This window comes from Rhinolophus sinicus, linkage group LG12 (assembly GCF_036562045.2).
Source record: "Rhinolophus sinicus isolate RSC01 linkage group LG12, ASM3656204v1, whole genome shotgun sequence".
In the NCBI taxonomy this organism is placed as follows: Eukaryota; Metazoa; Chordata; class Mammalia; order Chiroptera; family Rhinolophidae; genus Rhinolophus; species Rhinolophus sinicus.
Window position 1 is genome coordinate 34345131 of NC_133761.1, and position 12751 is coordinate 34357881.

Below are 12751 nucleotides of genomic sequence, written 5' to 3' on the forward strand. Positions count from 1 at the left end.
GATCCATCAAGGCCCACCATGGCTGCCGTGCTCAGAGCTTTGGCCATGCTTATCACTACAGCCAAGAGCTCCCCAGTCACTTGGGCAGTCCAGATCTTTCGGCCACAGCCCAGACTCATGCAGAGGCCAGGCATGGCACCCTACGAGGAGCAGTGCCTATGAGGCTCAACTAACGGGGGTAAAGGCCTACCACAAGCCCCCTTCTTGAGCTCATTGGCTTAGCGGAGCCTTAATGACAGATGCAGATAAACCCACACAAGAACATTCTTTTCATATTACTGGTAACGGCAAATCACACGCTGACTATGGACAGCGATCATTCACTAAGTAAACCAGTTCCACAGCTTCTTAGGTCTTGCCTTCAATAAGAGTTTTAGTATAAAATTCAACCTAATCCTGCCAAAAGAGTAACACGCATGAATTGAAGGCAGAGTAGACATATAATTTTCTCAAATGGTTTTAGTAAATTGATATTTTACCACCAATATCTCTTGAAAGCCCAGAAACAAATAAAGCAGACTCTCAGCTTCTAAATAATATTTGTTTGGAAACAAGCAAACTCATTATTGTCCTATTTTAAAAATTCAAATGGAATGTTTGTTCCTAACAAGAATTATAAAAAAAAGTTTCCTTTACTATATTGGCTTTCACTAGATTTCCTCTTAAAATAAAACTTTCTGTTCCAGTAGTCACGGTGACTTGAACCTTCGTAGGAGGACAGACGGGTCCAGCCCTCTATAACAGTACCACTTTATTCTCTCAAGTTTCAGCTGCTGGCCGGTGAGGCTGAAGTATTTTAAATCTGAGCCCATATTCTGCACCAGGCTTCAGTGCCAACTGACAGAAAAGCATGGGAACCCATTCTGTTTGCGCTACCACACCAGCACATTCTGAGAACTGAAACCTTAGAGATTGGTTTTCCAGTAGGCTGGCTTGCAGGCATTGAATGACCACCTTGAGCCAAGCGTATGCTGGAATTTTTCTGCTAGAATGGTTAGAGCTTAACTCTACGATCTGAGGCCATCCTGCATTACATTGGTTTCCAAGGCTATCACCATTCCAGGCCGTAATTCCCAAAGCTTGTGAACCGTATCAGGAGCCCTGCATTCCATAGCTCTACAATCAACTTAACTGACCCCTATTAGACTCACAGCTCCTTTGATGGCAAGGATTGTACCTCAGTTCAGCATTAATCCACCCGAGCTCCCTGTGGTCACAATGCCGAGCAGACAGTAGATGCTCAGTTAATGCTGCTTGGGCTGCATATGCTCCCACCTGAGAGCAATTTTCAGTCCTGCTTGTATTCATTAACCTTCGTCCTATGAACTTCATCTGAAGGACTCTTGTTCTCTTTCTAAAATCCTATCTATCCCTAGACAGGCTCTGATCTCTCCAGTCCTTATGGATTCCCTAGTGATAAACTTCTATTTTGTAGCATATAAATAATTGAAGACACAAACTATTGCTGTTACTTCTAACGGTCTCATGTGTAGTATTTCTCTTGCTCCTTGGCCGAGTATAACTCACTGAAGACAGGTCTTCAATGATCTGTGTGTACTCCCTGCCCTTCTCAAAGTGCATGGATACTCAATAAATATTTGTTGATTGAGATTACCTAAAACAAATTGGCCTTTGACTCAGCTTTCAGAGTTAACACATGTCACCTCCGGGATTCCTAGTTAAAATCTCTCAGTTCTAAGCCTGGAAGATCATCTGTCCCATACATGTTGCATTGCATCCACTTAAGTAACCTACAGTCTCTAAAGTAAGTAAAAACTCCATTTACATATTAGAAACTCGTTTCTCTTTTCTTAATGTTGAATGACTTTCATTTTCCTCTTGACTCTGTCAGAGAAGTCTGATGTGGCATGGGTAACACTAAGATACTTAATCCCTGTGTGTAAATTGATTTCTATTCATCATGTGACCCAGTTGTCCAGACTGACACGTCTTTCAAACTAACAGGCAGATGGGCCAGAAACATCTCCCAGAGATTCTGGCCAACTCACAGTTCAACCACACTGGGTAGCTGGACAAGCAACTGGCATCCCCAGGAAAACTGGCTCCTTATAAGGAGCTGTCAGGCCTGAATTATCACAAGACTTGAAGTGGAGGAAAGGGCATGTCTAGAGAAACTGGCTTGCCATTGGCCACTTGGGGTCTGCAGGATTCCAAGATGGTCCGGGGGCTGACAGGATGTTTAATGTGCTCAAGGGCAGCTAAAAGTATTTGTTCCTCCATCATCCAATATGGTGCAAATAATTTCACATCATACTAACCGTCATCTCCTGCTCTCATGTCAAACATACAGGAGGAATGAACAAAATCCTTCCAGAGAGTCCAATTTAATAAGTAGGCCCTTTTCATTCTGTAGAAGATAATGCTCAAAGAATACCTCCATTGTCTTTTCTTTAAACAAAAATTACCTTCCAAACATGACAAATTCCTTTTGTGAGGACTCCACACTGTGCTGAAAGGATTTTTATAGTTAACATGTCTGGAGAGGGAAATGAATTATGCACCAACATTCCCTTGGGACAAGAAGATGTGCATCTCTCAAAAGCCGTGAAAAAGGGTGACTCAAACAATTGCTTTCACACCTAGCCAAATGTGGTCTGCTTCACGAAGCAGACTACCCCAAGAAACACTCTGAACACTCTCTTGGTCAATGAGATAGAGCCATTGGACAAAAGCAACGAGGAAAAAATGCTCAGAGGCACAGCCCAAAAGTGCAGAGCTGCAACCTGACTGTAGGATTTCGTAAGGAGTTTGTTTAATTTGGGACTGACCATTCTGTGAGGCAGTATCAATACTGTTGGCTAATAGGGCTCAGAGTACAAGTTGGAAGAAAAACAAAGCTGGTCTTTCAGACCTTTTCCCCCTTGGCTGATGCAAATGTGCACACAGGAGAGCAAAGCAACATTGTAGAAAACAAGTACTAGGTACTACGAGAAAGAAAATCGACCGCAGACCAAGATAGAGGTTCCCTGCTCTGTGCCACGTTCAGCCGTGGAAACTGAAGCACTAAACTGCCTCCATAGATGACACAGTTCTTCCCAGAGGAGAACGCACATCTGATGCAGTTGCGTACCCCCAATGTCGAGAAGGCAGGCAAACTACATATTTGTATCCTAACTCCATGCCTCCTACTCTAGCCCCCAAACTGCAGCAACTTCTTCGTGTTGGGTCTGGACCATTACTAAGGCCTCCTTGTTTAGCTACTGGTCAAGTCTTTGTCTTTGAATCCATTCTCTGCAGAGGGACCATTCCTAAACATGACCGCATCACTTCCCTGCTGAAAACCTTGAACTGGCATGCCATCACCCATAGGATTCAATGAAAGCTCCTTAGCCTCGGAAGTTCTTTTACTGTGTGGCCTCACCTGCAATTCCAAAGTCAGCTGCAGCTATTTCTACCCAAACCCCAGACTCCATGACCAAAAACTCCACTGAGACCTGGTGACAGCAATTTCCTTTATGTAAGACCTGTAAGAGGAAATAAACCCCTTTAAGGATGGAAAGTTGAGGAAAACAGTTGTGATGTAGGTCTTACATACTTGAGGATGATGAAAACTAGTGTTTCGATAAAATGATTCAGCCCAAATGCATATGGTGTTTGTAATGAATAGGAAGAGAAAGTGTTAATTCAATGCATAAAAGACCATCAAGCTCACCAATCTTGGTTTTAGTAAGAAATATCACAAACATGTCCATTTTCTCAGCAAAGTTGTGAGACAGCACATGAACAAATCTAATCATTGGAGTTTTCTCACGTAGCCTACGTGGAACAACTATCATGTTTTAACCCGCCATTGTAGAAATCTATTATTTAGAAATTCGAGGGCCTCCTTGAAAGATACACAGCTTTATCTACTAGATGAATGTCCTCCAAATGCCTTAAACCAGTGCATCCTATAAGATAATTAAAGCTCAAAGCAGTGGTGTTAAATTCACTTTATGTTTAAATTTAGGTTAATAACAAAGTCAGAGAGTAGAAAACCTAACTATTCATTAACACCACCCACTTTTGGACCAAACCTTCAGAAAATTAGCCTTTGGACATAAAAGTAAAATATTCATGTGACCTGATATTACATTCTGTATCACATCATAGAAAAAAACACCCAGATGATGCCTCTTAGTTTTAGGAGAAAGGCACATCCAGTCCTGATTTACTCTAATGTATACTAACTTTAATGGTGATTAAAAAGTGCCAAACTGGCTGTAACTTTAGCTTATTTTTCCAGAAGCAACTTAATAAACTATTTCATTACTAGCTAACACACATATTAAATGAAATAAAAATTTTTCCCACACAGTTACTCAGAGATGATATACTTGCCCTTAACACGTTGCGTACGGCAGGGTTTAAATCCCTCGTGAAGATTCTCGTGATCCGTACGCAACGTGTTAAGATGAACTTGCCAATTCTGGCCTAGTATAGCCTAAAGGAACATATAACCTTATAGCTTGCCTAAAACATTATAGGCATCGAGAGAACCTTTTTTTTTTCTTCCAAAGGTGAACACACAGAACACCATAGTGGCAAATCAATTTAAAATCACCCATTGGTGGCCAAAATGGAGCTCAAAATTTCTGACACCTAACTCTAGGCTCTTTCTGTTGTACTGTAATGCCCCACAACATAAAGAGATCAGAGCCATTCAGACTAGGGTTCAAAGGATTATGAGGTCATTTAAGTTTGTGAACTTGCCACCATGGGCTTACATTGGCAGCACTGTACAAACAGCTCGGTGAGGTTTCATAACCCTGGTAAATCAGTGTCTCACAGCTGTGCTCATGTCATTCTTGTCGATGAGTGGCATTCGTTTCTATTGTTGTGTGTTTCTGTGTGTCGTGGCAAGAATGTCTGAGCTTGAAATTAGAGCAACGAACAAACGTTAAATTTCTTGTTAAACGTGGTGAGAGTGGAAGTAAAATCAGGGACATGTTAGTCCAAGTTTTGATAATGCCATGAAGAAAACGGCAGTGTACAAATGGATTAAATGTTTTTCTGAGGGGAGAGAACATATCACTGATGAAGAGAGGTCAGGGCAGCCAGTAACAAGCAGAACTGACGAAAACATTGCAAAAATCTGTCAAATTGTCTGTCAAAATCGTTGGCTGACTGTGAGAAGCATAGCACACCAAGTAAACATCGATAGAGAAACAGTTAGGAAAATCTTAACTGAAAATCTTGGCATGAGAAAGGTGTGTTGCAAAAATGGTCCTGAAGGAGCTCACCGACGAACAAAAGCAAAGGGAGTTTTTAGCCAGTAAATAAATAACTGTATTGGAACACCCTCCTACTCACCTGATCTGGCCCCCAGTGACTTCTTTCTTTACCCAAACATAAAGGAAATATTAAAAGAAAGACATTTTGATGACGTTTAGGACATGAAGGGTAATATGACGACAGCTCTGATGCCCATTCCAGAGAAAGAGTTCCAAGATTGCTTTGAAGAGTGGACTAGGCGCTGGCATGGGTGCATAGCTTCCCAGGGGAAGTGCTTCGAAGGTGACCATGGTGAGATTCAGCAATGAGGTATGTAGCACTTTGTCTAGGATGAGTTTGCGAGCTTAAATGTCAGTCCTCATAGCTGTAGCCACTTAAGTGTTTCTTATGTGCCAGGCATTTTGTGCTAAGTGTTCTGTAAGCACTGACACATTAAATCATCTCTAAAATCTCCAGTGCAGACAAAGGAATTGAGGCTTCCCCAAAGACATACAGATCAGAAGTGGGAGCAGAGATTCGCACCCAAATCTGGACTTCAACGCGTGTGCTGAGAGTGTCGGCCATGCTGTGCCTACTTCCCCCTCCTTTTGCTTGTGATTTGCACATAATCATAATAAACACCCTGAAAAGACTGCAATAGTCGTTGAACTTTGCTTGATCCAGCACTTTCAAACTTTGGCCATGGAAATTCTCCCCTCAGAATATCTACTTAATGTCTTTTAGAACTAGCATTTTTCACATTATTGATAGGAAAAATCCACATTAAGAGTTCTAGCTTAACAGTTTCTTCACTGCCTAATGTCCTATAAGTTCCCCATATAGAGGAGACCTAGAGCCACGTACAGCAAATGCCATTTGTTTTTAGTAATACTTTCTTTTCCATCAGGTGTCCCATCTGAACCAAAGATGTAATAAAAGGAAATAGTCCTGTTTATTATTGGAAAAACACATTGTTGTCTTTGAATATGTGAGATGACTGATTTATGTAAGTTTATAAGCAAATATCTTTGTATTTACCAATACTTATTTTAAGGGTTTGTTTATAGGCAACTACCTGGTACCTAATCATGTCCCTTATTCTACCACCCTGTATATAATACATACAAAAGCCAAGGTCAAAAAGAGGTCACCCATGAAAGAAAATTCTTAAACCCGTACTTAAGATAGGTCTTTGGCTCAAAACTCCTTCAAACATCTAAACTAGTCCTTCATTAATTACATAGAAAGCTACGGTCTTTTACTTCAAGAAACATTTCAGCACACCTTCCGTTGAGTGGGGAATGGAATTAAACTATTTATTGGTACATATTAGAAAAATAAACCCAATTCTGAAAAAAACATCAGGTTACATGAAGGTAGAATCACATTTGGTTTGTAAAGTGTGAGGCCAAAGGTTGACTGGGCTACTCATAAAAAAGATAAAATAAATTTTTTTAGAAAAAAAAATCAAAATAAGTCAAATCATGGGCAACTGCAGAGAAATTCTACTGGTTCCACAAATCTTTTTAAACAAACCAAAACAATGCAGATGACAGAACTATAGTGTCTATTTACAGTCCTTCAAGTCTGAACCAGTCATTTGGAACTCGGTTCTCAGGTTGGATTTTCCTGGTGGATGCCTCAAACAGAGAGAGAATCGTTCTCACCACTTAAAATGTACATTCCGGGAAGAGGTCCCAGAACCAGGACCAGGTCTGATATTTTCTGCATCCCTACCTGGCTGACCACTGTACTCTAAGAGCCAGTGTATGGTAAAGGCTCAACAAAGAGCTGAGAAGTCACATTTTTCTGAAAGGCTGAACCCAAGTATTAAGCCATTTGGTGAAAGGAAATAAGATACTTTTAAAAGAAGTTACCTCAGATCTGGGAAAACTAAGTCAATGTTCTCTTACTTGGCCTCTTAAAAAAGTGCAACCTGGAATTCAGCCTCCTAACTAGAGGAGGACTGCCAGAAAGATAAGGATGACATTAGATGAAAGGGGCAACTCATTAACCCCTCCAACAAGCCAGGCACAGTGCTAGTCTTTGCAGAACATTTAAATGTCTGAAAAGCATTTTAAAAAGTAACACTGTGTTAGGGTACTTAACTGTAGACATTTTCCTCTTTGTTTAAAAAACACTGAATGTGGTTCAAAGCAGTTAGACTGCCTACTCAACAAAGCTCAAATAAAATCTTTAATAAAATGCTCAGTAAAATAATCAGCATATTAACAAAAACAACAAATCTTGCCAAAGGATTACTTTGCTCCTCTAAACTTGTATTTATGATTAAAAAGGATCAATATTTTCAGAAAAGGTGCTTCATTGTATATATGTTGGTGTAGCTGGTGCTTCAAAATTATTTTTCTTCCTATAGTGTTTATGTACTGAGTCTATAGAACTCAATAGTGGTTTGTTGGATCGATTTAAAAGAACATCTCAGATATAACGATCCAGAAGATCTTGTATGCTTATTAAACTGAATGATGTTCCCCTCATCTACCCCAAGCATCACGACACACAAAACAGGCAAGATGCAAGTTCCCCAGTTGCATTTCTCTTTAATCTAGAACTTGGTAACAACGAACAGCCCTAATCACAGACACTCATTGAGAATATGCTCATCTACCAATAATCCTATCACTGGCAAATCACCTTCAACCTCTGATCCAAATCTCTCAGCTTCTATAAGCCATCATTTCATGAAGAAGAATGCTTAATTAAATAAAATGAGCAGAACGAAATCTAAACTCTGCACCCAAATTCTTGACATACCTTATACTTTGTAACCTAGAGAAGTGACAGAGACAACTAATTGAAAGAAAAATATCTCACTTGGAGGGAATTTTAACTTTATGTCCTGTAAGTTTTGCATTTTGAAACATTTGAATTATGAAATTCAATCAATAGGTTTTTAAAAAATACTCCTCCAGAAAGTGGTTTATTGTTAATATTAACAAAAAACCAGTCTTCCTCTTGAGTAATAAGAAGTCAACCAGGGGGTAAAAAACAAAACAAAAAACAAAACAAAAGCGGAACACACCAACAATTCTTACTCCTGTTTGTGGTGAAAGGTTCTCATTCCTGATCCAGAGAGAGAAAGGAAGCACCTTTTGTCTTGAATTAAATTTGTTGGCAACAAAAATAGTGTTCTCCAAAGCAATGTATACAAAAGCAACGCCTGGGACTTCGAGCGGGATTATGTTGAACACGCATGACACACAAAAGGAAAATGTTCATTACTTACAGATGTGCCAAGTTGTGCTTTCTTCCTTTTTTGGAATATCAAACAGAGGGAAAAAGTATGTAGACATGTTATTATAAGCAATGCTGCCTCTCCCCCTCTCAAACTAGAATATTCCAGTATTTATTTTGCTATCTATATGACCACAGTTTAGACTAGAGTAAAAATAGAAGCCGTGTGAGCTTAACCTGAAAAGTCCCAAGTGCTGGAGAGGGTCAGTATTAATATATTCTAACTGAAGTAATGAGATTCTGTTTCCTGGTGGAGTTTGGCAGGAAAGGGGGAGAAAGAGATTTGGAATTTATTTCTTATTCAGAAGTGTTTTGTAAAAACTAGCATAATGGAACAGACTCCAAGTTAAGCACAGGAAGCCAACAAGCTCTGGTTTAGATTTAATAACTCACTCTAAGGGATTTTCAACTGCTATAATTTTGGGTTCCAAGGCATAGCCACTTACATTTTCCACCATATATGGGGGCTGACACAATGCCACAGGAAGCCTATGGGACAGGAAAATGGGAAAGACCTTAGGTCCAAAGGGCACACCTTTCCCTTCCAGGCTCTGGCTGATGTGGGAGAAAGAACGTGTGCCCCACAATTGATGGATAGAATTTCCAACTGAGCCTGTAATGCAGAGGTCTAAGCTAGCACTGAGTTTGAATGCTAATAGGAATATGGGACACTTTACTAGTGGCCAATAAAGAGAAGCTTTGACTATTGAATAGATGCCAACTAACAGAAACTGGCACAGGCCCTTTGGGAAACATGGCAATGTGTTTTAAGAAGATCTGAAATCTTTTATACTATCTGACCAGATATTTCTACTCTCAGGAATTATCCTAAATATTCTAAACACAAGAAAAGTTGGGATGTGCACTACTGCATTAAAAAAAAAAAAATCACTGAGTATGTCAACTATACCTCAATTAGAAAAAGAAAAGAGAGATCACTGAGACAACCTGAGTACCAACTACAGAGGAGTAGCTATGTAAATTATGTATGATACATGAATTTTCTCATGATAGTCATTAAAAATCACATACCATAGAGTAAGAAGGAAAAATGTTTAGACTATACCTTAAATTTAAAAGGCATATGTTGTTTTAATATTTTCTAATATTACAACTCTATTAAAATTTCATATTGACCAAGCATTGAAATGGGGATGGAAAATGATGAGAGTGAGTGTGAGGTGGGCTTGTGAATGACTTCTTTCCAGTCACATAAAAAAAACAAAAAAACAAAAAAACATACATGGTGGTAAGTGTACACAATACATATGACCAATGAGTCATGGTCACAAATGACCAACGACCAGCTTCCAAACAAACTTATTTATTAATTATTTACCAGTGAGTACATTCAAACACAGCCAGATGCGTTACATAGAGAAAGTACCATGGAAGTATATGGGTGTATAAGTGACATGCATGAAAAAAAACTTCACTCTTCAGAAAAGTGCCACAGACTGACATAATAGTGCTTCAGCCACTCCTGATCCATTTTATCTGAAGTCACAAAAACAAAGGTCTAGTAAAATAGATATACAATCACAAAATTCTTGGTTCCAAAATTTCCTTAGTCTAATCACCCATCTCATTAGCTACTCTTTTCTCCTGGGTTATTTAAAGCAAGGAAGGCACTCAGCACCTAGGTGTGGCTATCTGGTTTCTCAGTGAACAAGCTGCCTTCCAGCTTAGTCCCCACCTGCAGAGGCTACTACCTGAACTTGCTGACAAGCCAACTAGCCCCACAGATGTCCCACACTGCTCCTGGTTTTCAGGGTCCTTCTACTACTTCCATCATCGGTCTGTAAGGGGAGCCTGTCATTCTGCCTTTCTTTTTACTGATTCTAGAAAACCTTTGGGTTGACACAATGACTACCTGACCTGAGGACTTTTTCAAGGAAGATTTTTGCAGCTGGTTCTTTATATTGGAAGAAATTCCCCAAGAAATAGAACCTCCTGCACCATGACACCTGAGGCAGGAACATGAGCTCCCAGCCAACAGGACGTGCTTCGTGTGCACTGTGTATATAGTCATAGGACCTGTGCCATCTCTAAGCACACGCATTTTAGAAAGCGCTCCTGTTGGTGTGCTCAAGTGCTGTCTTGACTAATTCATCTGAAGATAACATTTATGGTCTTGCCAAATGAAAAGAGACTTGTGAACAGTAATATTTTTTTCACCAACGTTAAATATTTTATTGGCTGTGCAAACCGACACGTGGCCAAAGCCTTCAAAAATCCAAAACGTGATGTAATCCATCCAGCACTGTCTTCTGTTTGTATGCTATACCGCTATCAAAATCTGCATATGAAGACATTCTGATATTCTGCTCATGGCACTATATACTCTCATTTTTATGATATGAGGATATGGAGGATGAGGGGAAAGAGAAAACTTTGCAAGATGGTAAAATTACATGTTCAATTAAAAAATTACTTAAAAAGCACTTTTGAGAATATATTTAAAAAGAGCATTATTATTTTTTTGCCCGCAAATAAGGATGAGTCATAGTAATTCACTAGTGATAATTAAGTCTCAGTTGGAACACAGATTCAAAAGCACTATTTCTTATGTTTTCCAAAAATATAGGAGATAAAGAAAAGGAAAGTTACGAGTCAAAAACATATCTGACCATCTCAAGGAATTTTTTTCCCTCCAAGTGAATCCAGTAATAAAAGCAGCTTTCTACCAGTTCTGAAGGAAGCTATACCAAAGGCCTCTGTGGTGATTTAGCACACAAGCGTATTAAATAAAATTTGATGCTGATAAACCCAGTACTATTTTCTAAAAATTCCCCAGGATCTTCAATTCTTCGCAAATTAATGGATCACCCTATTCCTGCAAATGTCTTCTGTAAAACGACCAATGGCAAGGTCTATATAAAAAGCACCCCCCTTTTAGGATGAAAACCACCTGGGCTACCTGTTACATCTTTATTTCCCAGAGCAGAGTCTTAACTGAGAATTAAAAACCATGGGAGCCCAGGCCGCATTAATGATCTCTCACTAGGATTCTGTCACTTGCTTTTCAAATGGGACCCATTTCTAATAGAGTTAACTGCTCCAGGCACCCTGCCTCCGATGGTGTCTCTGCCTACAGAGTAGAGTTTATTATTTAATTGGTACAGGGTCAACATACAGCCTGAGAATAACTGGGTCATGGCGCTCATGTGTAAGATGCCCAGTGAAAACACATCATCTCCTCACTGGTCTCAGAATATGGAGGCTGGGGAGATATCTGTTACTTCTAACTTCAAATGAACACACCTGCCTTTAGCCAAGGCTCTGGAACAAAGACATACTTCCGACTCTCTCTCTTCCTGCTGCTTAACCTTACACACTGCTCGGAGAAAAATAACTAGCTTTTTGACCCTCCTGCGTTGGAGGCTGAAGAATGTGGCTGAATGACTGCAGCTGCCCGGGTAACCTCTTTGTCACACAAGCCAGCAGCTCCTCACCTAATAGCCTTTCCTCTGCCTTGCTGCCCTGGCCCACCCTGGCCCACCAGTGAAGGCCACAATCCCTTCAAATAGTCACATTGCAGAGCAGCCCCCATGGAAACCCATTTGGAACTGTTGAAGCTCATACCAAAGAATAATGTTTTTAATACAGATTGTTCTCTTTAAATCCTTTACAAAAGCAGCTGTAATCAATCGTGCTGGGGGGCTCTGTAAAAAGCTGCCGCTCGGAAAGTGCTAATATTGATTCTTTTCCCTTTCACGGCTTTTAAGAAAACAATCCCACGCTAAGAAACCATAATCAATTTCTCTAGATTTTGCTAACATAAAACAATATCTAAATTAAAATACATTACTTAAATTAAATTAAAAAACCATAGTATATATAAGAAATCCATCCATTATCCTGCCTTTCATTCAAGGGACATGTTCGCTTTTAAGTCAGTTGAACAAATGCAATCATTATTAATACACTGATTAAACCTCAGCAACCTTTGTAAGAGTTGTTTAGCAGGTGACACTAGCTGAAAGATTAAAGGGAAATCTGTCTTCATTTGAGATCTGGCATTTCCCATTCTTCATTTGCAAGATAACATACTATTTTAAACTCTGTGCCTATTCTTAGAGAAAACTATCAATTTTTCCTGTGTTTATAGACAGTCATGATTCCAAGTGGTCACATCCTGACAGACCTTCCAAATACCAGAATATTTTAAATCTTTTCACAGGAATTATGGTAGATATATTATTCTATCAAATTAACCTTTCTACACTAGGCATCTTAGAAACTCAAACATTTCAAAAGGCAAAAAGTCAATATTTAAAGC

The 12751-nt window shown here is 39.5% G+C and overlaps 1 protein-coding gene across 1 annotated transcript in view; it reads right to left on the minus strand.

Moving 5' to 3' along the window:
- Window positions 1-12751, minus strand: part of SDC2 (syndecan 2) — a 129368-nt gene that overhangs the window by 19127 nt on the left and 97490 nt on the right. The gene's annotated exons all lie outside the window — the stretch shown is intronic.